We start from the raw sequence: 21,710 nt of genomic DNA, 5'->3' as shown, positions 1-21,710 counted from the left end.
TGACCACATAGGAATTGCTTTGGTAACCAGGACTATCTATATCTCTTTCTGTGTTAAAAAATTGACTTAAGGCCTCTCTACAGTTCAAAAAAAGTTGTCATTTTACATTTTGATTACTTTTCTATGTTGGAGATGTCAGTAGTGTTCAAAGTCTGGAAATTGGCCTACCCAATATTTTTACTGCTCTCTTTTCATTGGGAAATATCAGTAATTTGGGGGACTTTCTCTAAAATAATTCTATGTCTGCAACATCCGGTAACATGAAATACTTCATTTGCTTATAATTCTGCTTATAATTCTTTTTTTCTGTGTTTTTAAAATATAAAGAGATGCCTCTTCTATTTATTTGTGCCCTTGTAAAAGGAATCCAACCTGCTGACAGGTGCCCAGCTCTGTCTGTGCGGTCCAAATGAGGTATGCTTGCTCTGCCTGGGAGTGGGGAGTTCAACTGAAGCTTTGTGTTTTTGCTATAAACAATCCTTTATTATGGATCTTGAACTGCGGCTTTACTATAACATAATTCTTAGAGAGTAGCTCAATTCTTTCAGTATAACTTGATATAATCATTCATGGGTAAATCATAACCAGGATTACAGATGAAAGAGCCAGAGTTAGTAGAAAGAGTCGTAGGGACAGGGAAACTTGCCCCAGTCTTGCTGCTCTTACATTGAAGTGTCTCATATCTAAGAGTCTTAAATATGTTTTATGAATCTATTTGCATCCTTGCACTCAGTCTGGTAATATGATATGTTTTGGCTGGACTGTTTATATTTCAAGAAACTTCGTTTGTGTATTAAAATAAAAAAGATGAGTGTGCATCACATATGTTGAAACATTTGCAATTAGTTGCTGCTACTCTCTTAAGTGATTGGGCAGGGCAGGCAGACAGCCAGCCTTGGCAATCTTTTCAGATTCTTTTCCATGCCAATTTGCAATTTGTGATAGTGCCACATTTTTAACAGGAGGGCTTTATTGAGCTTTGGAAAGAAGTACTTCTTGACCTCAATAGGTGGGTTCTTGGCTAGAACCATAGAACTGTTTCTTCCTCAAATATTTTTCCATGGGAATGTTGGGGATAAAACATTTTAGGAAGCTCAGTGTGGAACAGGCATCAACCCTTTTACAAGTTATCATGGAGAGGTTTGTAATACAGTTTGCTGTAGAGATGGAATGATAGTAATATAGAAAGTCTTGAACAATCTCATCATGAGCACACCATATCTATCTTAGTTGGTTAGATAGGAATGGAATCAGTTGACTAAATCAAATGAAAATTTTAATCCAAAAACACTGAGGAACCTAAAATGCTGAAAATTCAAATCCCAAAACACTCTGTTTGGCATACTGTACTAGAACCTCATAGAACAGGAATGCAAGGGGAGAAGATTGTGGAGGGAGGTTGTACAAATGGGTTTGAGAATTTATTCTTGATCTCAAAGAGTAGGGAGTTTAGTATGGAATTCAATAATAATTCATAGAAAATTAATAAAAGCCCATGTCATATGCACCAGTGCCAAATTGATTGCTGATATGCAAGTAGAGACCACAGGATCTAAGAGGAAATGAGGACCCTGAGTACTGCGATGGTCAAAGTTTCCAAAGAAGACATGAGTTTTGTTCAGTCTTGAAGAGTAGAGCCAAATAACCAAGGTGGAAAGGGCATTAAAGAACAGCATGACCAATAATTCTGGGAGAAGAAATTGCATGTTAAGAGAATAATGAATATATATATACATTGAGTAGAAACTTCACATACTATAAGTTGGAGATTTATTTTAGGATAAAAGTAGTGATTTTCAAAACTTTTAACCTTTTGCATTCCAGTTGGAATAGCACTAAGATTTTTCTTTGGGTTGGTTTTCTGTGTTGTTTTACATATTTGATAATGTGGAGTAAGGTATTTCAATTGATTTGAGTTGGGAATTTTAATTCATCAGACTATGAAGGAGAAAGTAAAACACCACGCAATACTCTATGCCTTAGAGAAAAGACTATTGTTGACATTAGGTAAATATTCCAGGCAATTCTCTTTGAATACATAAAGATGGATACATAGATAATTATTAGATAATCATAAATAATAAAAATGGGATCATGCTATACCCACTTATAAATTGTATTCTTTATTATTTTTATGTAAAAATAGTGTCAAAATACAGTTAAGGCTTTACATGTCAGAGAATTCAAAATGACATTTCTTTTCATTTCCTAGTCATATCTCAGTCACCATGTTTCTCATAACCTTAATAATTTGTGGGATTTATTTGAAAATAGTTGCTGTGGAATCCTTTATTTTAAATTTCCTGGGTTTGTGTACATATCTCTAATTCTTATCCACAATGCTGCATTTATTCAAGGGCATATTTTTAAACTTTTTTTTTTATAGAGATATATGGAGTGCAGTTTTGCTATGTTGCCCAGGCTGGAGCGCAGTGGCTATTTACTGCAGTGATCAGGGTGCACTATAGGCACCAACTCTTGAGCTTAAGGGATTCTCCCCAGTCAGCATCCAAAATAACTGGGACTATAGGTGCATGCCACTGTTTCTGGTTTCAGGAGAGAATCTTTTTAAAAATTATACTTCAAGTTCTGGGATACATGTGCAGAACGTGCAGGTTTGTTACATAGGCATACACGTGTCATGGTGGTTTGCTGCACCCATCAATCCATCATCTACATTAGGTATTTCTCCTAATGCTATCCCTCCCCTAGCCCCCAGCTCCCAACAGGCCCCAGTGTGTGATGTTCCCATCCCTGTGTCCATGTGTTCTCATTGTTCAACTCCCACTTATGAGTGAGAACATGCGGTGTTTGGATTTCTGTTCCTGTGTTAGTTTGCTGAGAGTGATGCTTTCCAGCTTCATCCATGTCCCTGCAAAGGACATGAACTCATCCTTTTTTATGGCTGTGTGGTATTCCATGGTGTATATGTGTCACATTTTCTTTATCCAGTCTATCATTGATGGGCATTTGGGTTGGTTCCAAGTCTTTGCTATTGCGAATAGTGCTGCAATTATGATCAGACACTTCTCAAAAGAAGACATTTACGCAGCCAACAAACATATGAAAAAAAGCTCATCATCACTGGTCATTAGAGAAATACAAATCCAAATGACAATGAGATACCATCTCACGCTAGTTAGAATGGCAATCATTAAAAAGTCAGGAAACAACAAATGCTGGAGAGGATGTGGAGAAATAGGAATGCTTTTACACTGTTGGTGGGAGTATAAATTAGTTCAACCGTTGTGGAAGACAGTGTGGCGATTCCTCAAGGATCTAGAACCAGAAATACTATTTGACCCAGCAATTCCATTACTGGGTATATACCCAAAGGATTACAAATCATTCTACTATAAAGACACAGGAGTGAATTTTTTAACATGTTAAATACATTGTATTAAATGACACTATGGATTCAAGTGGCAGACATAACTTGAACTAACTCAAAAAAGAGAGAATTTATTAAAACTGCACTGGGATATCTGATATAAATCAGGAAAGACAGGGAAAGTTGTGTCCCAGGACAGTGAAAAAGAAAAAAAAAAGGAATGGAATCTCTGCTTATTTTTGCACATTGGCCTTCTCTTGCACAATAGACCACATAACTACATGGTGGGGAACACGGTTGTTCAAGGCTCCCAGGCTTTAATTTCCACAGCCCTCCAGAGAGGTACTGACTCTTTTTCATTAGTTCCATCTCGGAAGACTTTGGGGAAAGACTGGTGTGGCTTGGGTTAGGTGCCCAGTGGATTTTGAATGGAGTCACATGGCACACACCTGGTAATTGGAGTACATTCCTGTTTATCTTGTGTTCTAAGATGAGGGAGCTGAGCAGCCACCCTCCTCTAATTGGTGTCAGATATACGCATGAAACTACACTTGGGTTGACATGGACAGGGTGCTTAAAATGCGATTATAAGGTCATAAAAGTTTAGAACACTTTGAAACTTCATTGTTTACAATTATGGAAATAAGGTTGATAAGTGTACAATTTATTTACATGCATGCTGTCATCTTTAAAAAATTTCCTTTGTGTATTAGCACTATATGGAAATAGAAAAAAATCTAGACTATCCAAGTTTGTAATTTAAGAATAAAGCAGTATGTTATTATTAGTGGAGGAAAAAGGATTCAAAACAGGTTTCTGGTGCAATAAAGTTTGCCTGCTTTCACACCTGGATAACTGACTTTTAGAAATATCAAATTTAACTTCCAAAATATTTTTACTCTGCTCTGGGCTGTGGAAAGGAGGCCATAGGTGAATAACAAAAAACGGTGACTAATCTTAAAGTATAAGATGAAAATGGACACCTAAAATAGAATCTGAGAATCAGAGAATTAGAGGTGGAGCTGAACTATCTTTGGCAGGCCTAGTCACTTACGTTATATTAAGCCACAAGGTGTAAGATTTTTGAGCAAGACTTCTGGAAATTGTAGTTTTTGATGGGTACAATATTAGTTCTTGAAATATCACTATACAGAAGGAGAAAGTAAGTATGCTCACCAGCAAACAGGAGAAGATAGCTGAGAACTATGTGGATGGAATCCTGCTGAAGACATGAGATGGTGGAAGAGTGGTTTCTGAGGGAATATGTACCAGAGAGGGTATTATACCCAGCAAAAAGTGAGGGTGAGGAGATCAGCTTCTGATGCTGGACACCAGAGGCAGGAGACAAGAGCATTGGTCACGCAGACAGAAAAGGTGTGTGAGTCAGAAAAAGAATGAAAAAGATAACCTGAAGAGAAGTTGGTGAATAAGTATTAAATCTTGAACCAAATATGAAGTTGGGGCTGAACGGAAGCTATTAAAGACTATGCTCTGGGAAAGGACAAACAGACCAGACAGCAGGTCTACAGTTGTAGCTGCACCATCCAATAGATAGCCACCATCCAGTAGATAGCCACCATCCAATAGCCACCATCCAATAGATAGCCACTAGCCACAGGTGACTCTTTAACTTTATTAAAATAAAATGAAATTCAATTCCCCAGTCTCATGAGCCACATTTCAAGTGCCCAATAACCATACGGGGTTAGGGGTTTGAAGTCAGTGCAGGCATAGAACATTTCCCTCATGGCAGAAAGCTCTATTGGATAGCACTGAGAGGCTATGACAGTGAGCCTGAAGTGAACATGAACCTGAAGCCTTGACCCCATGTCCTGGCTTCATTCTTCTTTTCATAGTTATTGGAGGTTCACTATGTTGGGAATCTGCTTGGATTCTGACACTAACATTTGGGGGCAAACATCTAGTATCGCTAGAGAGACAGGTACTGGGGGGTGGGTTTAGATACGAAACTCTGCATCCAGAGTTCTCTACTTCCTTCCAAAATATAAATAAGTAAGTAAGTAAGTCAGTCTAGGTCTAGGCTGCCAGGTAAAGACTTGTTTTAATTATGGTTAGCCAAACCCTAGAGTAATCCTTCTGCTTCCAATCAAGGCTATACCTAAGCCATATAAAACAGTCTACTGGCCAAGCTCTTTTTAGATGTTGCTTCATTTCTCCAAGGACATGCTAACTTTGTCCAGGATTTAGTGGGAAAATTAGAACCTTTACAGATGTCAGGTCTTTTTACATAATAGCGACAACACCTGCCTTATCGCAAGAATGTGGTGGTTTAAGATCCTGAAACTAAAGCCATCTTGTTTTTGCATAACTCAATCTGTTCACAAACAAAAAATGTTAAAAAATGAAATTCACATTCTGCTATTTGTAAATATTAATTCTTTGACTTGGTGTATTTATTTTAACTTAGATATTTTTTGCCCTCATCAATGATTCTTCCTAGAAACAGGGACCTTTTCACAGTAATTGACTCCAATTTTGTTGAACTGGTAAGCATATTTATTTAGGATTTGCATATTTATTTAGATTTTTTGCTAAATTTTGCTCTTTTAAAAATGGTATTGAGGAATAATGTCAAGGCAACACATAGAAGCTCATTTTCTCACTCCTTGAACTGTTCCTATTTTTAACTCAATGGTTTATTAAAAAAATTACATCGGCTTTCTGAGGCTATTAGGCTACTCTTCAATTAGGTATTGCTTCTGTGTACACAATAGCATGCCAGAAGCTGGAAAGTGCTCATGCAGTTTCAGAAGTGTTTAATTTGCTACCAGGGAATAGCTTAGTTTAGAATAGTGTAAGAAAAGCAGAGAGGAGAAAACAAGATACTATTTCTCACACCTACAGTTACCAAAGAAGGATAATAAAAACGATGAGACCTAATGTTTATTGAGTGTTTACAATGGGATAAACATTGTGTCGTTCTTTCATGTGTTTTATATGACCCTCACAAGAATGATTTCAGGTAGGTAAGATTGTTATTCCTATTTTGCTGATGAGGAAACTGAGGCTTATAGAGAAAGCAATTTACTCAGTGACACAGAGCTAGTAAGTGGTGGATCTAAGATTTAATACTCAAATTGTTTGATTCTAGAGACCATGTTTTTAACCACCACTTTCATATCTTAGTTGACTAAGATGGCTGTTTACTGAACACCTTCTTTGCTTTCCCACCTGTATCTTTTCTCAAGCTGGGCTGGAAATACCCTACTCCTAGTTGTCTTTGAAGTTTTATCACGCTTTAAGATTCTTATCTCCTCCAAGATTTTCCACACCTCTTCAACCAACATGAACATTCTTCTCCCTTAATCTTGCAAACCTTTGTGTTTCCATTCCATTATTTTCAAAGTCTGCTTTGTATTGGAATTTTATGTCTGTACTGTGAGCTTCTGAGGAGTCAGAACTTTAACATATAGAAGTTTTATTTCCCCTGGCACCTAGAAGTGTGTTTTATATGGTAGGTACACAAAATATTTTTGTTGCTGACAATTTTGAAATTTCACTCACAACTTAATGAACATTGTATTTTCTGACTTTGGGTTGAAAGGGAGGGTGAAAGGGCTGAGGTTTCTTTTTTTTTTTTTTTTTTTTGATAGTCTCTTTAGTTGCACTTCCTTATGTTTGAGGACAAGTTGTCTGTTGTCCTTTATGGTGACCTTCAGGGTTACAGGCATTCATTCAACAGATACTCATTATCATCTTTCAGTCTTCTAGGAGCCAGGCATATGATGGTGACAAAGACTGATTGTGTCACTCTTCTCTTGGAGTTAAGGGATAATCTGGAGAGGAGACAGATTTTCAAAAGTTGTCATCTGAATATATAACTGTAAGGGTACTATGGAGGAAACCAAAGAGGTGTTAGGATGAAGTGATTGAGGAAGTGATATTTAAGGGGAGACCTGACAGGTGGAAAGGAGAAACCTGGGATGAGCAGAGGAAGGTGTATACTCATTATGGGACATGACGTGTGAGAGTCCTGGGGTAGGCAGAAGCTTGAAGAATTTAGTCACCATCCGTTAAAATGTCATGCAATACATAATATAGCAACAATTGCTTTCTGGTGGTCAGTTCTCCATAATCCATGCATGACAGGTTTATGTGCGTTTCATGGTTATAGTTTAGACCGTGCCATTATTTCCATTTTGTAGGGGCTTTAGTGGCCACTTAGGGGTAAGTCATGCCTTTTGTAGGCTTTTTTACTTTTGAAGTTGTAAATTGGGTTTAAATTATAGCTTCTTACAAAACAATCATCATATTTACTGTTCATTGAGGACTTATATGTTAAGTAGTATGTTAACCATTTTATTCATATTATTTCTTTTAATTCACTAAAGCAGAGATCTTGGCAAATGTTTCCACAATGGGCCAGATAGTAAATATTTTAGGCTTTAAAGAGCTCATCGTCTCTGTTGCAACTATTTAACTTTGCTGTTTTAGTACAAAAGCAGCTGTAGATAATATGTTAATAAATAGGTGTGGCAGTGTTCCAGTAATGCTTTATTTTTGGACACTGAAGTTTGAACCTTATGTAATTTACACATATTGTGAAATAGTCTTTTTTTTTTTTTAATGTTCCAACCATTTAACAATGTAAAAACCATTCTTAGCTCACAGGTCATACAAAAACAGGCACTGGGCAGGATTTGGCTCAGGGGCTGTAATTTACCTACTCCCACCTGCTCTCCTCATTGTCCCCGTTTTACCAACAAGGAAGCTGGAGTCACTGGGAAGTTGTTTATAGCCAACCCAGTTCTGGTAGATTCCATTTAACTCAAATGCCTCACAGCATTAACAATTTGTTGGGTTCCCAGAATGATTTCTTAATAGTTTCTGGCGTATAAATTTTAGTCCCCAACCAGATTGCATGTTTCTCAGAGTAAGAAGCATTTTTTTTTTTTTTTTCTATTTGTCTTGTTTCCCTCCACAAGAATGATGGACTTACAGGAGGCATTCCATAACGGGTTATCTGCCCTTCAAATGGTTTCTCTGAAAGTGTCTATGAACTGTAGATTTTTGGGAATACATAGCAATCATATTTATATTGCCCACCTAATTTAGCCTCTAAAGTGGGGCCTGAAAACTGATTAGAAAGATGATTAAAATCCTGGATGCCATTTTCACATCGTATTTGTAGAATTAGTGTCGTATTTCCAGTTTTCAAATGCAAATCTTGTAAAACAAAAAAGTTGATTTCTCTTCCTTTGTGGAATAAATTGCCCCCTAGTTCCCTAAACCATGGGGAATTCTTTAATTTCTCGTTTTGAAATTGTGCCTGTGGGATCAATTAAAGGTGAACATAAGAGCTTCCAAAATCTAAATAAAATGAGTAAATAAATAGAAAAACTTGAAGAAATTCATTAATAATACACCAGTAGCCAGTTTGTCTTGATGTCTTGCTGTCTCTGGACCTCTTCATCTCCCTTCCTAGTTACATTAAAATTAAAATTCAGATATGACAAAATTGTCATTAACATGTAGAAAGTGGCTAATATTTTTAACAATGAGAACTGGCCTTGTCATTTTGGATTCTGGTTATAACAGACATTTTCCATAGATTGGAAGATCCAAAATGTACCATGGTTTGGTAAAAATATATTTAAAGCATACATGATATGTTACATACAAAAATACATATATTTTTACAAACATTTCAGATTATGATAACATTTTTAGACATCAACTTAAAAACATATAAGTGGGTAGTTTTTCAAAATTCTTGTGGGAGGTATTATAGCAACAAATCTTGGAGACCACTACTTTAGGGCATTTTTTTTTTAAAGGTTACTCTGAAAGCCAGAATTCTTCAAGATCCCTAATGATTATCTACCTTAAAAGGCCCACGTTTTATTAGACCACCACACTCCACCCCCATGTTTACTTAACCGGTAAATGTAAAGTTAAGAGAATGCTGATGAAATGACATGCATACAAGCTACAGTAGTTTTGAAAAGAGTCTTTTTCACTCTCTAGTATTTGCAGGAAGAGGAAGTGTTTTGATATTTACCTTGGGTAGAAACATGAAAGGGCTGTTTTGAAGTTTCACATATTTCAGACATGCAGAAGTATGTCATTGTTGACAATGGTAAACAGCTGGTAAAGATAACTGACTAGAACAGCTGGAGGAGGGAGTTGACATTACCCTGTTTAGAAGTCTGGAAACAGAGAAAGCATATTTTCTTAACTACAGTGTACATCAGCAGCATAGATGCATAGTCTATGTGCCTATAAAGCAGCCATTCAAGCTTAAAAATATGTTTCTCTTTGCTTGTTTGTGGGACAAGGCTGTGAACAAAATAAATTAAGTGAGGAGGTTCTGACCTCCGCAGCTGGCTTCCACAAAATGATATGAGGACTTGGGGGGAAGATAAGTGAGTTTTGTCTGGCCTCAGTGGAATCTTCTCAAGGGAGCCTTGGTGGCAAGTTATATTTCTTTGGAAGTTGACTTGACTTTACTCTGGTTCAGTGAAGGAAGATTCTACTTAATAGAACCCTGGTGTCCCTAAAGAATCAATGCCGCTTCCAATTGGCACTTTCAAATTTAAACAAATTATTGTCTTGTGTAGGCTCAGCCTTTTCATTAGGTTTTCATGGGGAATAAACTTCCTGAATTTGCTGCAGGCTGAGTATGTATTTCCATTAATTAGCAATGCAGGAAGCAGACACCAAAAGATGAGCAAACCTAGGTAACACTCAAAAGCTCTTCAACCTGACAAAGCTACTGAGGTTCACAAAATTGAAGTTACAGCTTCTACACTAAGTAGAAGGTCACCCTGGAGAATTATTTGGCCCTAATTTTCAATGGCAACATCATCATAATGTTCTTTGGAAGCACACTTTTATTTGTCTTTTAAAAATGACATTAGGTTTTCTCTAGTATAAAGGAGTGTTACTTCTGCCAGTATAAATAAATAAATAAATAAACAAATATTTGATTTCAAGAATTCTGGCTTATGTCACTTTAAGCAACCCCAGTATAAGAAAATATAAAATAAAGACAACAAATATGCATTTAAAGAAGTCATGTAATGAATTTTAGTGTATTTAAAATATCATTGGATGTACAAATAATGATTTATTTTTTACTTAAGAAAAAATGAACTTAAAGCCATGTTTACCATAAGTTGAAAAGTTGAAAAATGACAACCATCTGGAAATTATTTGGTAAAATTATATTGTAAACATATATATAATAGTAATTTCATAATTTAGTTTACATAGTGAAAATCTTTAAACATTGTAAGTATGAATTAGTAATTGGATACATAATATTGATTTAATCTGCTAGGCATTTGTTTGAAAAGTATTTGATAAAATCCAGTTTTTAATGCTGCAACTTCTGACAATTTGTGAAAGTGTATCTGACTTCTACGGAACTCAAGAGTATACTGAATATATTTTAGTTGAGCTTAGTTATTTGTGTGTGTGCGTGTGTGTCTGTGTGCGCGCGCGCGTGCCCTTCTGGGGAGGGATGGTTTTCTTTTGAATTTTTCAAGTTTCTTTCCCTAATGAAAGGAAAATTGAACAAACATCATCCTTTACCATCGCTTTTAGTGGTTATGTATGCATTTGTGGCTCGGTTTTACAGCCTGTTCTCTACTCTTAAAAGGTTATTATAAGGACAGATAAATAATAGGTTAAGTGATTTTTAAGTTACTCAGATGAATTAATTTGTAAATTTAACATCTTACTGACATTCAGATCCCTTTTAAAAAGCCAGCATGGCACATGTATACATATGTAACTTACCTGCACATTGCGCACATGTACCATAAAACCTAAAGTATAATAATGATAATAATAATAATAATAATAAAAGAAAAAAAAATTTAGCATGTAAGTTTGATATGTCTATGGTGTACATGTCACAGAAAACAAATGGTATATGTATTCACTTAGGCATTATATATTTTTTTCCTGGCGATTTTGCATTATTCAATTTTTATACTTATAAAATTAGTTAAGGTTGAGGGCTATTGAAATCCTGTTTTTTCTAAGGTGAGCAGAGTGGTTGAAATTGGGAAGTTCATTTCTGCTAAGTAAGTAAGCTCATGAGCTAATTCTGAATTGCCTGGGGAAATTCTGTTCAGGAACAGAATGACAGCATTGGTACAGAAATAAAACCTTAAAAAGGATGAGAGTGCTTCAGAATTAAAGTTTGGAAAGTGACAGAATAGCGTACCTGGAAGGAGTTAATGAAGACATTTAGTTATTAGGGCTCTTGGAAGAATGTTTCCTGCTAAATGGCCCACAAAATCTAACATCAACCACTGCCAAAGTGTTTTCTATTGAAATGAACTTTACTATTATTTCTTAAATCAGCCTGTGCAGGCCAGTTAGCTGTCATGTCTAAGACTCTACTATGTGTCCAATGGAGATTAAAGATGGGTGTCATTTACCTTTCAATATCGTAAGTAACACTCATTAAACATTTACTATGCTAAAGCTTTATAGAAATCAGATTTTCTAATAATCCTGATAGGTCTCTAAGGTATGTATTATCATGATCCTTATTTTACAGTTAAGACATTAAGGCACAGAGAGGTTAGGTGACTTGCCCAGGTCATGCAGTTGATAAAGGCTGATGTTAGCACTTGACATCAGGGAACTCTGAAGCCTGTGTTCTGAATCACTGCTTTACTTTAGGAGTAGTGCTTGAAGAGCTCACCTTCTAATAAAGGAGAATGGATACATACAATTTTAATATAGTAGGATAAATACAGTCAAACAACTATGTGCAACATGCAGGAATCCTATAGAAAAGGAACTATTAATATTCTTTGTGGGAATCATCTTGGTATGGGAAGGAAGGCAGCTTATAGAGTCAGTGACACCTTGGTAAAGCACTGAGGATAAAGAGAGCCCTTCCAGTTGGGCAAAGTGGGGACGGTCATTCACAGCTGAGGGAAGGGTCTAGCAAATGTAAGAGATTTGCTACTACAACATGAATTCATAGAGCTGCAAATACTAGTTATGATACATTTTTAAATGGGGTGGGAGTGGGTGAAGTGTCCAGGAGATGAGAATAGAGACTGACAACAACAAAGAGAGTTGGGTCTTTTCAGCCAGAGTAAGATGTTTTGGCCATTAAAGGGTAAAGTTTATTTAGCTAGATTGCTTAGTTGGACATGCATGGTGGACAGATGTGGTGGTTAGGAGACCTCTTCGGGTCCAGTGCTAGAATCTAACCAAAGATAATGGGGTGGGCAAGTGGGTGGTTGGTAGAGCACCTGTGTTAGGGAATACAAGAGTAAAAGCAGGCTTGGGGAAGATAGTGAGTTTGAATAAAGGTTGTACAATTACTTGATGAGTCATTCAGTGATATTTTGTACTTTCTTTATGTCTAGAATTTTCTTTAATGTAAATTTGTATGGGGACAGATACCCAGAGGAACCAGTTTTAAAAATCAAACAGCCTCTATTTGCTCATTGAGACATCAGAGTTGTCTAAAGAATTAGAAAACTGAGTAAATGCCTCCAGCTCTGCTTATATAGTCAGGTCCAGGATGTAAAAGGAGGATCTGGGTGGGGGTCGGGGGTGGGGGGCAGTGTGGGGAGCAGTAGCTATCACCTTTCTACTTGGCAACATGCCTTACTACTCTGAAGACCAGTCATTCTTAACTACTGTTAATGCTGATTACACAGAAAATTGCACAACACTTCATTTTGATTTGGCCAATTGAAATGCCCTTTTAGCAAACAAGCGGCACTACCAAATCGGTCAATTCCTGGATCAATGCAAATCTGAGAGTTCTTTTGCTGTAGAGACTGGTCCTATCATTTCAGTGTAGTCAATTAGCAGAGGTGATATGAAAACCTCCAGCTCTGCTATAGAAAGCAAATAGGCTTTGCATGATTATTAAGCAGTTTTCTCATGTGTTCTTTCCTTGATGGAGTTAAAGGCATTAAGGTTTGAATCCTGCCCATGCTCATATATAGAGCATATGTCATCCTCTCCATTTTTATTGCTACTCATATTGAGGTCAATTATGAGCTGCTGTTTAATGTCACCATGAAATTGTTCAATTATTTTCTCCCAGCATCTAAGCAGCTATCCTCAAAGGGATTTAGGAGGAGTGGTATTAATACTGAGGAATTCTTAAGAAGGCAGTAGGCCTGGATGGCTCTCCTTTTATAATTCACCCTTTCTCAATTATGAGATCCAAAATGCTTGATAAGTTGCTAATGAATAGCTTAGTATCCAATCTTCTCTTTGGCTAATATGGGGGAAAATAGACATAGTTCCCTTCCTTGGTGGTGGAGTTGTAACTAAAGAAGAGAAGCTGCTATCTTTGTCACTTTTCCCCTCTCTCCTGTAACTAGACTCTTTGGAGCCCCAAGGGCCCTTGCTTGGTTATTCCTAACTAAGGAACAATTAGGATGAGTTTTCTTTTTCCATTTTAATGTTGGAATGGGAAGCAAGCAGGTAGAGGAAAAGAAACCTTTTTTATTCAGTGAACCATAAGTATATTTGTACAGTGTCAGTATTTTTCTGTTTGCAGTTTACAGATAAAATGTACTTGTATCTCTGTTATTATTGTCATGATTTGCAGGGGGATGCAAAGAGAAATATTTCTGTAAAGAAACAAATATCAGTGCTTTCCTTGAAATAGATCAAGTTTCAGTTACTCCTTTTTTCTCTATATAGCCTGGTAAGAGTTTTCTGAAGCCAGCCTAATTGTTTCTGATCATTTTATGCCTGCTCTTGGCTCTGGGATTTGGTTATGTCTATAGCAATGCAAAATCAGCAAAGTGTCTCTTTGAGACATTTCAATTTCTTCATTTATTCATCCAAACTTCTATGCAAAGGCATTGTGCTAAATTTATTGGGAGAAGGGGTATAATTGGATGAATTAGCCAGGGACCCTCTTTAAAGGAGTTTGTGATATAATGGAGGCAGTAGACATGGAAACAGTTAACTCGAATACAATGTAGAATGAACTGTGTTATAAGAGGAACAAATAGAAGGCTGTGGGAGAAGAGATGAAGAAGCAGTTCTCAAAGAGATGACTTCCTGGAAGAGAAAATATTTGAGCTGAGCCTTAGGAGTGAGAAGGATAGTTATAGGTGGCATGGGATTTGTTGGACATTCAGGATGAGAGAATGCCATCAGCACTCACGAAGGTCATTACACTCTACGATTTCATCTTCTTAACAACTCCCTGCCATGACTTTTGTTGTGGCCTTCAGAATCCTTCTATTTCCTAATGCTGTGTTACTCCTCTGGGCTCATCATTTTTGAAAATCTCATTCTCATCCTGTCTTCCCCACTTAGTAAGTACAATAGTATTCAATTTTCTTGGCTTAGTGTATGAGATCTGCCATGATCTGGTAGGCACCTATGTCTGCCATTTCATGTCTTTCTGCATTGTAATTTAGGATTACCTGTTCATCAGGCATGAATTTTCACCCGTTTGTCTTACTGCCTTCAATTCCTTCATTTCTTATCTGCCTGTCAAACACTAAGTTCCATCACTTCAATTTGCACTATTCTTAGCACTCAAGACCTGGTTTATTGTACTAGTACTGCAGGCTAGAGTGAGTGGAGCCAGTAAACAGCACCATTACAGAGTGCTGTTTAACCACACTTGTTCATAACTTGTGCCCATGTTACCCTTACATAGTAAGATTTTTTTTTTTTTTTTGGTGAAGGGAGGGATTGTTGGTATTAGTTTAGTAGCAAATATAATTTTCATCTTTAGTCATTATTTATGTTTCTTTCAGTCATATTACGATAACTATGCAGATGCTAAAATAGGTTAATTTTGGAGGAAGAGCTTAAGAAATGAAAGATGTGGGATTGTGGGAGTGAGAATTACCTGAAGACAATATTAGTAGTTGAAGGAGAGAAGGTGGCGTTGGTGGAGGGTGTTTTCCAACATTTTCAAATTTCTTTCTAAGAAAATACTTATTTATATAATGTTGGTCTTCAAATGAGAAGTTCGATTCAGTAAATAAATATTGAAAAAATGATTATTGCAGGGCATTGGGTATATACTCGTTCTGGGGTCTTTGCCTACTTTTTTACTGTGTTGACTTTTTAACCGAATCCTTGGAAACCCATGCCAGTGATTGAGAGGAACCATGTAAAAAGCTAATTTGGAAACCTGAAATCCCAATCAGGAGATTTTGCAAGGTTCAATTTATTTCCTATTTATGCTTTTGCCCATTCAGTGCCTGACCCACTGGCTTCTAGTGGTGTTGGCTCCCTTCTCTGATCTGTTTAGCGTCAGTTACCAGGTATCAGATTGCATAACTGAACCATCTACTTGACGTACCTCTGTGTACCACATATGTGAAAGACCTGTCACTGTGGTCAGATCTGGTTTGCAGATCCTGCTGTGTGGACCTGCATCAATGTCTAGGCTCTGTCTAGAACAGTTTGGGGGAGATCAGACGTAGATGTTCAGAGCAGAAATGTGGATTAAGTTGTATGATAACTAGTTCTAAGTCTTGAACTTTAAACCACTTGCCTTCATTGAACTTTCTCTCTTCTCTATTACTTATGATTGACTTTTGGTTTCATGAGTATTTAAATTTTATTGCATAATATAAATGAACCACTTTGTTTTCACTAGGGGACTCCATACAAATGCAAACACTTTGTTTAAAAACAGAAGTATATACAGTTGTCCCTCTGTTATCCCTGGGTTCTGCATCCATGGATTTAACCAATCTTGGATCAAAAAGATTAAAAAAAATTGTGTCTGTACTGAATGTGTACACCTTTTTTTTGTTACTATTGTCTACATAAAATAGCATAAAAACCATTTACATAAAATTTATTGCATTAGGTATTATAAGTAACATAGAGATGATTTAAAGTATATGGAAGGCTATGCATAATTTACATGCAAATATTATGACATCTTATATCAGGAACTTGAGCATCCCCAAATTTTGGTATCCACAGGAGGTCCTGGAACCAATGTCCCTCAGATACCGAGGGATGAGTTTATATATTTTTCCACATGGTGATCACAATTTCTTCCTTCCTGAGCCTTATGCAATTAGTTACTATCATTTTTCTTTTCTGTTTTTTAAAAAATCTCATTAAAGGAAGTAACCAAACTTCTTTTATTAGTATCTGAATTTTAATCTACTATGGTGTTTGGTCATAGGAGAACCAGACTAAGAGGAAGTGAAAAAAATATCATTTTTGTTGCCAAATCACTTTTCAATGCATTAAGGGAAAAAAATGCAAAAAGACAATGCCACCAAATTGGTGTATCCAGTGACTCTGAGGTTACCCAAGTTCTCAGTGCTCTCTACCTGTTCTTCAGGATGAAAGTTCTCAGTCCCTTCACCATTTTCCTTTTCTTCCTCATGTGAAGACCAAGGAATATTATTCCAGGGATGGTTAGTGATGCTGACCCTTGTCCTCACCAATATTATGCTTGGATTTTCTTTCTCTGAAAATAGGGACAAGTCCCATAAGAGGTACATCTACTTATCATGGAATAGATCATGTCAGGACCCGATTCCTTAAAATACAGGAAATCACTGTAACCTTGTGCTTATTTAGGGCCTAACTGCTCTGTGATGATAAACTCCTTCACTTCCCAGATTTGTGATCCAACTGGCTGTTCTTCCTGTAACTCATAGAGCCACAATGCTATTCTAGGACCAGACTGCAGGATATTTGGTAAAATGCCATCATTTGTTGGCTGCTGGAAATATTTGGCTTTAAATCAATTACAATAAAAGTCCAGACCAAAGACCAATGGCCACATTTTAGCTTAATCAATACCGAAAGTTAAATACTTTTATGGCTTTCAATTTTCTTTTGCCTCCAATTTCTTATATATATGCTATAGTAATAATAATTAGTATGTTTAGTATTGGTGGATATAGTATATCAGAAAAGTATACAACTTGCTTTTAAAAGTACAAACACCAGTCATGTTCATTGTAAAACATTTAGAAAATGCCAATAGGCAAGAGTAGTTAAATTCTGTTACTCAAAAATTTTACTTTTGTTAATATTTTGGTGCTATATGCTCTTTTAGTTATTTCTCTTTATATTTAAAATAGTAAGTGATCCACGAATGTGTTCCAAATTTTTCTTCCTGCATTAGAGATCTGAACACATTATTCCTAAACTCAAAAATCTTTACTTGCTTTCTCTTGTGTCTATAGAATAAACTCAGTCTCCCTGGCCTGTTTTTAAGACTCCTCATGATCTTTTGACTGTTTCCCCTTAAACTTTCTGATTTATACTTTGGTCTCTGACATATGAATAGGTACAGCTTTGGGTACTGGGTTCCTTTGTCTCAAATGCCCTTTCCCCTTCATTATCCATCTGGCTAAGGCTGTTCAAATCCTCTTTCTTTTGAATGTTCTCAGAATTAATGTCTTTCTTTACTCTGCTATTCAGCTCATTTATATTAAGCATAATTCTCAGTCAGTCTTACCTTAACTCCATGTTTACATATTGCTTTCTCTACTAGATTTTAAGTCTGGAAGGAGAGGATTATCATTCTCACAATTTGTTGTGAAGACTCATTTAATGTCAGTGTTCTCTACTCTGCTATTATCTGTATAAAGGCAGGGTCCACCTTCATAGCTCCAATATCATGTTCCTGTTGGCTGGGGAGTGAATAGGACAAACTCAACAATAGTGGACTTACCCTTGTGTCTTTTTTTTCGACAGAGTCTCACTCTGTTGCCCAGGCTGGAGTGCAGTGGCACAATCTTGGCTCTCTGCAACCTCTGCCTTCCTGCCTCAGCCTCCCGAGTAGCTGGGATTACAGGCGCCCACCACCATGCACAGCTAATTTTTGTATTTTTAGTAGAGACGGGGTTTTACCACGTTGGTCAGGTTGGTCTCGAACTCCTAGCCTCAGGTGATCTGCCTGCCTGGGGCTCCCAAAGTGCTGGGATTACAGACATGAGCTACCGTGCTCTGTCTACCTTGTGTCTTTTGCAGCTCTTAGCATAATGCCTAGAATATGGTAATGCCTAAGAGATATTTGTTAAATTGAATTGTTATTGACTGTAAGTAAGGAGCATACATGGGCTATGTCCAAATTTGTTGGAACATTTTTGAAGGAAGTAAGCTTATTACTCTGAAACCTATTCAGTAGTATAAAGCATTTTGAATAGAAATACAGGTAAGTATTCCAGGTAGCAACGTGTATTACAGAGTGTTCTTAGTGACCTCAACAGCCACTATCACCTTTTTAAACGTTATTGTTCTTACTAATTTTGTTTTTTTTTTTGTTCAGCTGGACACATTGTCATTAAGATTGAATCAATAATTTTGTCATCAGCCACCTTCCAGGTAGAGGATTCCAGCCATTTGCTTAAGACCCCTCAAGTCTGCCTTCATCATTTTGGGTATCATTTGTCATTACTATCATTTGTTTAGCTTTTCCACATTTTGTGATATCTTTTCAGCTTTTACCTATTAGAATTATTTTTCCAAGTCTACTTTTGGATAGAATATAATTTTACTGTTTTTGTTTGTTCTCTAAGTGACATTGAAAGGTACACACTTTTTATTTTTATTTTTTACTCTCTCCAGGATCTTAGTAGGAAGGAATGCATTTTATCTTTCACCACACTGTGTAATCTCCTTGGCATCCTCTCCTTTATTTGCTGGATTTTTCTTTTAATTAAAAAATCATTCCAGGTATGTTTTATTGCTTATTTATTCTTTCCTTATTTACTTTCTCAAAAACTGAGCATAAGAAAGTTAATCTTTAATTCTGCTAAAAATATCAAGACTATTATTGAAATCTATTCTTACACATTCTTTAAAATGAGCACCCCAAATCATTGTTCTTTCTTGGGACAAATGCAATGAAGATAGTGTGTTAGCTATGCGATATTATCAGTGGTGTGCAAATGAGGAAAAAAATTTTAAAAAAGTGTATGTTTCCATCCTTTCTTCTAAAGACTAAGCTGGTAGCTGCCCTTAATGTTGGTGGCATTTTCTAAGTCAAAATCATGTGCTACTTGGTACATTTAGAATGATATAAGAAGTGATTTGGATTAAGTTGTTATAAAACATCATGTATTTTTTAAATCTGTTGATTCAATATTCTCTGCAACCATTTTCAATATAGCCTGATCTTTTACATTTCTAATTATCTTGTACAAAAACACAACTTGAGCACCTACCTATAATATATCCAACACTAAATGTACTCTTTGAGTGGTATGAATGGAATATAAAGTGTTACAATGAGAAAATACACTAAATTGGTTTCACCTGCATTTTCTTTTTAGTTGCACTATTCCTGCTTTCTTACTGTATGATTTCCTTTCTTTGTTACATAGTAGATTGCTTTTCTCTCACCATATTTTTGGTTAAAATTGACTTATGCAAGAGGGGCTTTGAAGTGAACAATATAAAAAATACAATTTTCAGTCAAAGTTTGAGCTTCATGGTTATATGTTTTTCATTGCAATTTAGAATCTATAATATTTTATCACACAATATATATGCCTTATTTGTGATTTGGAATTTGTATTGAATTATTTTCTAAAACAAAGTATTATAGGCAGGTTCCAATATGGTACTAGACTAGTGGCAATAGCATAAACAAATACCAGTTTTGAGATTTGTGAATACACATTTCTTATGAATTTGTGGCTGGTCAAAATGCTGACTTTCTGATTAATTGGAAGTCTGTAGCCTCAAATAAGCCCAAATTTATTTACTCATGTCATAGAGGGGATACACTGAGTACTTCCAAATAATTTATATTATATGGAAATAGTAACATGCTTGTCATTTTTTCTCCACCATTTTAGATTGATTCTTAAATATCACAACATTGTACATCATTGCTAATTCTCAGAACTGCATACCATATTGCCATATTTACTTCTAAAGCTTTTCCTTTGTATTTTAACATTTGAAATAACTTCAAGTGAATTCATTCAGATTCATTCTTAATTACTAGATTCTAATAGGACTGTTTAAGGAATGCCTTATATTTGATGTGTGGAAAATGAAAGGTGATATAAAAATGCAGTGTTATAGGGTAGCTTCTGTGTAATTTTGGCTCACTGGAATGCCAGTTGGGGAATGGCAAAGGCTAATACTCAACAGATGGCAAAGTCCTAAAACCTATAATAATGGTTGCAGTTATTTTCATTACTGTCATTTGAAGGCACATGCAATAGTGTGAAAAGGCTTGAACTGGGTAATCACAGTAAATATACTCAAAGGGACCAGATGCATTTCAAACAATCAAAACGGTGATGGATATTCAGGCTGAGTGCCACTTCTGCACATATTCTAGGTACATTTATTGCTAGGGACTAGAAGCAACATTACTTGTCACAGAGAGGAGCGCCATTTCCCCTTTTAGTAATAACAAGCAACAAAAATTGACATCTGTTATAACACAGACAGAATATTTCACATCCTTTATGATTGTGTGTCATTATCATGCATATAAATTTAGTTTGCAGATGTTCAACGTCAGAGATCAAAATACCAATTTTGCCTACAAAAGAGTTGCAATGGATACCGAAAATCTAAGCACTTTTGAAAATAGATAAGTTAAATCTTTTAGAGTGGGGACAATAAAAATCAAATAAGATTAGGAAGAAAAAGCATCAAAAGGCACCAGAAGGGGCTGTGTGGAAGTTTCAGAAGATCTTAATATTTCTATTTCCAGCTTTGTAAAAGCACCATTCTTGATTTTAATCTCCAGAGACTGTAGTTTGGAGTTGTTATATATCTTTGTTATTTTCTTCCATACAATAAATAAAATGAGGCCAACATTTTTTCCTTGAAAGGATCTGTCATTCTAGAAAATTAATTAGTTCACATATGAATATTCATAATTCTTCCTGTGTCTAATATGTAAAAATTGTTCTTGGTGATTTTGTGCAAGGGATGGGGTAGCAGTGACCTACAATGATGCTATTAAACATAGTACAACAGACAAGTTGACCTTTTCAGGTATTCAGTACTCAATTTAACATCACTGTTTGTTCTATATATAATTTCCTTTATTACATTTAGGAAACAGGTTAACAGATTGATGGAAGATGAGAGGAAAATCATATATTTTGTGGCACAATATAAAACACCTAAGAATAAAAAAAAATATGTTTTATGGAAAACTCTTCTCCTTTTCCCCACCCTAAGTAACCACTAACCAGATACAACTTCAACCAAAGGAAAGAAACCTATGTTACTTGTTTTAACAATCTTGTGCCTGCTTCAAAGGTACTGTTAACAATGTGGATGTATTTTGCATTTGCCTCTGGGGATTTACTACTCAATATTAAAGTACTTCCCACTGTGACATTTTAAAAACGGTCTCTTTCCTCTGCTGAGCTAAAAACATAATGGGGATCAAGAAAACCATCTGAAACAAGCGTAGTATAAAATTTCTGCC

General features: G+C 36.0%; 1 protein-coding gene and 1 long non-coding RNA gene across 2 annotated transcripts in view; one reads left to right on the top strand and one right to left on the bottom strand.

The window, feature by feature from the left end:
• Positions 1 to 21,710, top strand: part of NXPH1 (neurexophilin 1) — a gene marked incomplete at its 5' end in the record, with an annotated part of 319,129 nt that overhangs the window by 158,168 nt on the left and 139,251 nt on the right.
• Positions 6,757 to 21,710, bottom strand: part of LOC129060388 (uncharacterized) — a 35,920-nt gene continuing 20,966 nt past the window's right edge. The window contains exons 3-4 of the long non-coding RNA XR_008527066.1: positions 9,354 to 9,501; positions 6,757 to 7,128 (exon numbers count right to left, since the gene is read on the bottom strand). This is a non-coding gene — a long non-coding RNA (uncharacterized LOC129060388). The remainder of the gene's footprint in view (positions 7,129 to 9,353; positions 9,502 to 21,710) is intronic.

Source organism: Pongo abelii, chromosome 6, assembly GCF_028885655.2.
Source record: "Pongo abelii isolate AG06213 chromosome 6, NHGRI_mPonAbe1-v2.0_pri, whole genome shotgun sequence".
Classification (NCBI taxonomy): Eukaryota; Metazoa; Chordata; class Mammalia; order Primates; family Hominidae; genus Pongo; species Pongo abelii.
This window is presented reverse-complemented; position numbering and strand designations above follow the sequence as displayed.